At 33.7% G+C, this 8,735-nt stretch overlaps 1 pseudogene; it reads right to left on the bottom strand.

Annotated features, from left to right (window-relative positions):
- Nucleotides 1-544: 544 nt before the first annotated feature.
- LOC108967035 lies at nt 545-1,190 on the bottom strand (annotated as a pseudogene).
- Nucleotides 1,191-8,735: the final 7,545 nt, after the last annotated feature.

Raw genomic sequence — 8,735 nt, 5'->3', positions numbered from 1 at the left:
TTGTCATATAGAAGTTCGTCCAGCTGCAGAAGATGCTGTTAACTACTACAATTACAAAGGCTGGTATTCCACAGTTATTTTGGCTTTCGGAGGTGCAAGGTAAGTTTTTTCATGAAGCTGAAAAATTGAGGGTTGAACTTTAAAACGCGACTTGGCACAATCTTCTATATTTAAAGACATTAGTAGACAAATATCGTCAGTTAATGCTCCAGTCATTTTGTTGGAATTTGATGAACATTTGATGAAACCGTATCCATTTTGTGTAAACAAACTTTTGGATGAAAAACAATTCAACTATGTACTCTCGAAATGCCGAAGAGTGATGGAGAATGTTTTTTGTCATTGAAAACGAAGGTTTAGACGGGTTGAAAAGCTTGGAAAGCTACATGGCCAAAATGATGAAGTTAATGAAAAGTGGATTGCAGCACAACAAATCGAAAACGAATCTCGGGAGTTGCCAGAAGACATTTCTAGCATTTGTGGAAATGTTAACCCAAGAGCAGAGGAAATAAGACAAGCGTTTGTTTCATATTTCGGTAAGTTATTACAGCAATCGATCCATAAATCTATTTTTGGCGAAGTCGATGAAAGCGTCCTTCACTTCTTTTGAATCATTTATGTATGTTTGTAGGAGAGAAAGATGTTTTTAATCGGCTTCATTCATCGCCTCAGTCGCCTTTACTAAGGCATCCTTAATTTCTTCCATTATTGTTATTGCTGATTTCTTCTTACTTACAGCATCGCTTGACGATGGCCGAGCGCAACTACGCGACGTAGAAGGACCATCGCCTGGTCTTGGGAGCGGCGACTCTCCTTCCGTATCGGCCTCCACGTAAATTGGTTCCATGTCAACTGAAAATACAAGAAACCAATTAAGGTATAAAAAAACATTCCATTGTGAATATTGGAATCTTCTCCAATGCGCTTAAAACTTACCCTTACTTCCACAGGTTTGGCGGAACAAAAACTTTTAAAGCCACCTACTGCTTGGTGTACCGCCTCATATTGTTTTCACCGACTAGGGGAAACACCCGATGGGCCAAATTTCTGCTTTTCTTGTCTAAAATTAGAAAAAAATATTTAATATAATATTTTTATCTCATAATTTATTACTCACCTGTATTTGTTGGTGAATTGTGCAATTTTATCTTTATTTCCGTGAACGTATAATCGTGTCCAGCCAAAAGCATTACACAAGACGTTTGTATATGTGATTTTTTTTCTGCGTAGATCGCAGCTCTTGAATTTTTAGTTGCCATATCTCTAATAAGTCGGCCTCGGCAGCCTCACTCCACATAACTCTCTTCTTTTTTGAGTTTTTTCCATTTTTTTTGTGTTATATTTTTGTTTGTAATAAACGACAATTTTTTTATTTTCTTTTTATTTTTGTCTTTTTTATCTGTTAGTTTCATATTCTGACAGTTTATAGTGTCAAAATCAACTGCGTTTAAACAAATAAAAGAAAAAAAAGACAAGATGGCGCAAAATCAGAGTCGCACAGAGAGATTTAGCGTGGATCATCAAAGTGATTTTGAACTGTCATTTTTTTATGGCGAAATCTTGATAAATTTTTAAAATTAAGTCACGGTCTGAAGATGGTATTAGACAGATTTAGAAACTGAACAAATACGTCTGTCTATTTTTTTAATAATTAAATTAAATTTAATTTTACATATATATATGTATATACGAGTACAGGGTATATTAAGTTTGTCACAAGGTTTGTAACACCCAGAAGGAAGCGTCGGAGACCCTATAAAGTATAAATATATAAATGATCTGTATGTTGAGCTGAGTCGATTTAATCTGTCCGTCTGTCCATGTGTCTGTCTGTACATATACGAACTAGTCCCTCAGTTTTTAATCGTTTTGAAATTTTTCAAACGTCATTTTCTCTTCAAGAGACTGCTTATTTGTCGGAACTGTCGATTTCGGACGACTTTAACATATGGCTGCCATACAAACTGACCGATCGGAATCAAGTTCTTGTATGGAAACATTTCTCAATGTATCTTCACAAAAGTCGACAAAAATATACCAGAAAATATCTAAGATATTAATGTAATATACGAAGAAATCTTTCATATCGGCTTACTATAGCATATAGCTGCTATACGAACTGAACTATCGGAATCTAGTGCTGATATGGAAAACTTTTGCATTTGACCAGATATATTCACGAAATTTGGTACAGATCTTTTTTAAGGCAACTATGTAATCTCCGAAGAAATTGTTCAGATCGGTTAACTATGTCATATAGCTGCCGTACAAGCTGAATGATCGGAATCAAATGCTTTCTTAGGAAACTTCCTCATTTAGCGATATAAATATCTTCACGAAATTTGGTATGAGTTATTGTTTACAGAAATAACTCACTCACTAGCATATAGCTGCCATACAAACCGAACGATCGGAAGCAAGTATCTTAACGAAAATTGATATGGATTACTGCTTAAGGTAATAACATAATCTCCACAAAAATTGTTTAGATCGGATTACTATAGCATATAGCTTCCATACAAACTGGAAACATTCCTCCTAAAGGAAATACATCTGTGAAGGGTATATTAGTTTCGGTGCAGTCGAAGTTAACGTTTTTCTTGTTTTTAATACGTTTACCAAGATTTAAGATTTATGTGAATATAATTAATGTGGCAGCACTGGATTATTGGATCGTACTGTGTGCAAACTAATAATGGTGCTACGAATAACGTGCAAAACATGCAAGACAAGAGTATAGGTATGTAAACCCAAAGCTGTGAGCAGGTGTATCATACAACTTAACATGTTCGGACAACCAATGCATAGAATTATTAATTGCTACTAAATCGTAGAAGTGCGCCGCTGTGCCCTAAACAAAACGGTAATGTGCTCATGCTTCCTACACATTTATAAATGCGATACAAACTGAGCAAGTGCAGGTACAGAACGTATATATCCGGTAGCAGTGCTTGGTTAAAAAAATTGTCGAAAATATATTTGACGTGATAAAAGACGAATAATGTTCTCTGTAGTATCCAGTAATACTTATTATATGTACATACAGCAAATAAATGTAAAAAGTCTGGTTATTGAGAGTTACGAATACGTAGAGTGCTAAAACAAAGCTATTTTTACATTCTTTTTCAACTTTTACACTCTCAAATGTCGTAAAGGATGTAAAAAAAAATATTTTTCGAAATTTAAAGATTCGCTAATTTTATTTACATTTCCTATACAACTAACGTGGGCAAAACTTTCTTTAAATTGAATTGACGCATAATTCGCACAATTTTTTCCAACAAAAAAAAATAAACATTTTATATTTAGGTAAGTTTTTCAACTTTAACAAAAAAAATTGAATTTTTCTCTTGAAAATAAATAAAAGTAGCGACGCCTTAGAGTTGATAATTTTTTATTTTTAACCGAAATAAATGAGTTGAAACAAATCAAACACTTTTTAAACCACCGTCATATGTGCATACAGATATAAATAAATAAGAAATATAAACTAAAAGTGTGTTACTAATTAGGCTATCTTCCGATGGAAATTTGTGCTTTCTTGCTGAGTTGTAAAAATCATGGTAATTGTAGTCTACCAGTTTATTTTCAGTGTCAACATGAATGTTCCACATCTACAGAAGTTAATTGTGAATATTTCATACTTAATCATAAACATATTAGTCTACGACTTGCTTTCTCACAATGTGGTCTTCTAGACAAATTGGCAATTAATATCAGTTATCATTCTGTTGAATCTACGTTTGATCCAATGGTAACAAAAAACTCCAACCAAGCCCGATTTTTCAAAACCACAGCTGAACTTCGGGCAAACGTAATATACCCTGTTCAAGGTATAATAATATCAAGTTAACGGTACATAATATGAGAAAGCTGTAGTATGAAATAATATCTAAAATCTAGTGTCTCTCATGGGATTCTCAATAATTTTCAGCACAATTCTTGGAGAAGGGTATGATTATTATCCCATTTTGGCATTGAGTTCTAGAAGCTGGTTGATATTAATTCAATCATTCATTCAATAAAAAATTCTCTCCATAACTCTATAAGATATTTTATCTCACAGATTGACTGACAAAAGTTTGTAATAATAATTGGGGTCCATATAATCGGCTTCTGAGGGCTTGAATAGCTTTAGCCCAACTTGAACAATTTTGCGTATTATTTATGCGTAGTTTTCATATAATCATACAGTAATATAGGATTGGATGGATGGAAGTTAATATTATCCATCAAGTTTGGTTAAAATCGGTTAAGTAACTCTCGAGATATGGGTTTTCACTTCCTCGCCCCTATTCCAAATTTGACGTCGGCTCTTATAAAGCTCTCTTGTATCATCCTGGGTGTAAAAATCAATATCTCTAATAATATAATTCACCCATTATGACAGAGTTAATGAGGTTTTATGGGCGTAGTAATCGCCTCATCACAATGATAATATATATAAACATAAACATATACGGTCACACAATAAAGTTTACATACCCCGAAAATTGAAATTCTGAGTCATCTATGCACAATGGAAAAACAAAATACATACCGAACGAACTCTTATTAAGAGCAATAAGATATTTTGACACATTTTTTTTAATTTTTCTATATTTATTAAAAATATGTCATAAAAATTGTTTTCCAAACACAGAAAAGTCTACATACGGCAATACGAAAATGTGGATAAACCCTGTATACCAGCAGTCCTGCGAACTATCTTATACCGTTATTTGTAAATAAGCTAATTTCCATACTTTTAATATTTTCAATGTGGTATTATTTCAAAATGAGTGAAAAAAATTAGTGTTGAAGTACGACAACTAGTTATAAATTATCATAAAGACAAAAAATCTTTACGTGCGATAGGAAAACTAGTAGGACGTCCAAAGTCAACCGTTCAAACAATAATTCGAAATTATAATATAACGAAAAGTGTACAAAGCAAGCGAGGAGTGGTCGCCCGCCTAAGCTTTCATCACGAGCAAAGCGTAAAATTGTGGCAGAAGTTCAAGAAAATCCCAGAATTTCGGCAATAGAAATTGCGAATACCTTGGAAAGCTCGGGTATTGCTTCAGTGCATCCAGAAACTGTACGAAAGTGTTTAAGAGATAGCGTATTTCATAGTCGTGTACCCAGGAAAAAACCGTTTATTAGTGCAATTAATAAACAAAAACGTTTTGATTTTGCCACAAAATATATTGAAGCAGATGAATGTTTTTGGGCCAATGTCTTCTTTAGCGATGAAAGCAAGTTAGGTTGTGATGGGAAACAAAAAATTTGGCGCAAAAATAAAGAAGCGTTATTATCTAAAAATTTGCTTCCTACAGTCAAACACGGAAGCGGTTCCTTAATGGTGTGGGGTTGCATGTCAGCGGCTGGGGTGGGTAATTTACTGTTTATCGAAACAACAATGGATCGTATGGTTTATCTGAACTTATTAAAAGATAATCTGAGGCAATCCGCAGATAAAATTGGTCTTGCAGAGGGTTGGTACCTCCAGCAAGATAATGACCCAAAGCATACTGCATGTGTTGTTAAAGAATGGCTGCTATATAATGTACCTCATCAACTTCATTCTCCTCCCCAGTCGCCTGATTTGAACCCCATAGAGCATTTATGGGATGAATTAGATCGTCGTATCAGAGAAAGAATGATAAAAAACAAACAGGACCTAAAAAACGCACTACTAGAGGAATGGGATCTTATTTCAACAGACTATACAAAAAAAATTGTTGTTTCAATGAAAAACCGATTAAGCGCTGTTCTGCAGAGCCTAGGTGTTCCCACTAAATACTGAATTAAATATTAATATTACTCTTTTTTTGTTGAAAATACGTTTTGGTTAGGAGTATGTAGACTTTTCTGTGTTTGAAAATAATTTTTATGAAATATTTTTAATAAATATAGAAAAATTAAAAGAAAAAATTTCAAAACATCTTATTGCTCTTAATAAGAGTTCGTCTGGTATGTATTCTGTTTTTCCATTGTGCATAGATGACTTAGAATTGCAATTTTCGGGGGGTATGTAGACTTTATTGTGTAACTGTAGCTTTCTCGATTAGGTGATACAAATAAGCGCTAGGTGAACAAAACTATTAAACTCTGTAGTATCCTATTGTAAGAACCTTAAAGTTTCATAACCGGAAGCGTTTAACATTGAAACCAGTTGTTAAGAGCTTTTGTTTATAAGTAGTACAAATATAGATGTTTTTACTTAGTTGCATAAGTAAAAATAATAGGTAAATATACACGAAGAAGTTCCATTAAATTTTGTGCCAGGAATAAAATTTCTGGTGCCAAAACGTTCAGGTTGTTGGAAAAGGTCTTTTCATTTTAAATTTTTTGGGTGGAAGCCATAACTTTTCATCAGCACACTTTGCAGTTTGGTAATATCGATAAAATATGTTTGTAAGTACGTCACTAAAGGAMGCAACAAGGCGGTTATTGGTCTTGAACGAGATGAGATCAGCAAGTATCAAATGGTCGATACGTGAAYWGCAATAAAGCGCTTTGTAAAATATTTACTTTTGCAATTCATGAACAGTTACTTTGGAGAATGGCCAACCCAGAGAATACAGTACAGCCAGTGGAAACACCGCCAGCAACAAAATTAACATTTACGAGTTCTTTCTCAACTTTCGCCAATGATCTCCTTGCGAGAACATTGCTCTATTCGGAAATATCTTGACATACATGGAATGCATCGTCGAAGAAATAGTTACTCAGAAGGCAAGGCCAACCAGTAGATTGCCATCCAGATGTGTTCTCAACTAATTCCTTAGGACGAATTTATACAATCCACCCGTAAAATGACGATGGTTTTTACCATCGCTTAATGTTCGCGGTTCAAATTTATTCGAGTCATTGCGAAGTGTGAATAGTACGGTGTGTGTAAGTTTTGGAGAAGTATGCCAGCGAACAAAAATAACATTGCCAAAGACATTTTACATCGTCTTCGCTAAAACTTGGAAATGGGCCAATTCCGGTTGATATTTCCGGCGGTTTCATATCAATTCCATTCGCCAGTTAATAAATTCACGAAAGATGAAGTCATCACGAATGTTTATCCGAAAATTGGCCAAATTATCGTAACTACGATTCCTTAAGTGCACGCGCAATGTTAGCTGCTAAAAATACCGATGTTGTTGACTTAAACTGGAAGATTCAAGGTCAAATTCCGGGAGACTTGCGATCATACAAATCGATCGATCGTCTTGACAATAAAGACGACGCCGTGAAATATCCAGTGGAATTTCTAAATTCTTTGTAGAGGCTTGGTATGCCACCGCATCATTTGCTTCTCAAAGTTAGATCTGTCGTTATTATGTTTCGCAATCTTCATGCGCCGAAACTGTGTAATGGAATCCGCCTGATTGTGACGCACCTGTCGAATACAAGTGGACAGAATGCTTGATTCTACGAATTCCTTTGAGTTCCAATGATTTCCCATTTCAGTTCAAACGTACTCCACTTTCAGTGAAAATTGCATTTGAGGTGACGATTAACAAGACATAACTTGGTTTGCCAAGTTTGGAAGTGCTCTGTTTTTCACACGGTCAGATATAACGTGGCGTGCTCACGAGTTTAAAAACCATATTTTATGTACACCGAAACAGAAACCAAAAAATGTGGTTTATCAAGCAACGTTACATACATTGAAATGATAAATTCAACTTTCTTTTCATTTCAAAACACATAATTTCACACAGAACAACGGCTGCGGGGTCAGCTAGTTATTCATAAATTTGAGTTCGGTGACATGAAATTTGAGCCGCAATGGTAATGGTTTTTTAAAATACAACTGGCTTACATTGCAAATATCGTTGTTTAATTTTTTATGAAGCAACAACACTTACATTTTCGTTATACATATTTATATAAGTGTGAATTTTAATTAGCCAACAAATAAATAAATGTTTTACAAACTAATGTTTTTGGTTTGATTTAAATATTTTTCATTATCTTTTCTACGTTGGAAATTTCATTACATATAAATGTTTGTGGAATTAAATATGTAACTCCTCCACCCCTAGACAAAGGATTCTCCTGAATTCTTTCTTTATTTCTTTTATAATGATTGAACATTAACATTATTGAAACGAATATTACTACTAATACAATCAGTGTCGGTACACTTTATGTCACAACATTATCGTTGTATTTTATTTCTTTTAGTTTTGAGTGGCATTAAAAGTAAAATTGTTGGGTTGTGGTAATATAAAGTTATCATTAAACATTTTGTAATTATTTAAATTCTGGTTTGTATACTTGTATGTTTGAATATGTTCAATATGATTTTTAATTGAATTTAACATAAGTGATATTTCTAAATATGTATTTTGTAACAAAACATCTTTTACAGTTTTATGCCGTCCTCCTATCTGATAAAGAACATTCTTCTGATTCTGGCTTTTTGTTTCTTTAATAAGCTGTATTATTGAGTTGAAGTGACTGTTAATTTAGTTCTGTTATAGAATTATGTAAGTTAGAATCGACAGTGTTAAGGAGGTTGGTGATATCTTCTTGGGCAGTATTATTCATTGTAACAAAAAGATACATGCATTTCCTTCTATATTTGTTAGTCCCCCTTTCTGCCTACTTTTAGGTGTTATTGTTTTTATTTTACTTATTACAGAGAACGTATATTTATAGAGAAGGTTCACGATATCAAAAATTTAGGGATATTTCAATTTTGGGATATTTACTGTTTTGGATGAGTGCATTTCACCACAGAAAATTATTAG

Source organism: Bactrocera latifrons, unplaced genomic scaffold (assembly GCF_001853355.1).
Source record: "Bactrocera latifrons isolate USDA-ARS-PBARC rearing strain unplaced genomic scaffold, ASM185335v1 scaffold_1728, whole genome shotgun sequence".
Taxonomy (NCBI): domain Eukaryota; kingdom Metazoa; phylum Arthropoda; class Insecta; order Diptera; family Tephritidae; genus Bactrocera; species Bactrocera latifrons.
The sequence above is the reverse complement of the archived record's forward strand: the minus strand, read 5'-3'. Positions and strand labels throughout refer to the sequence as shown.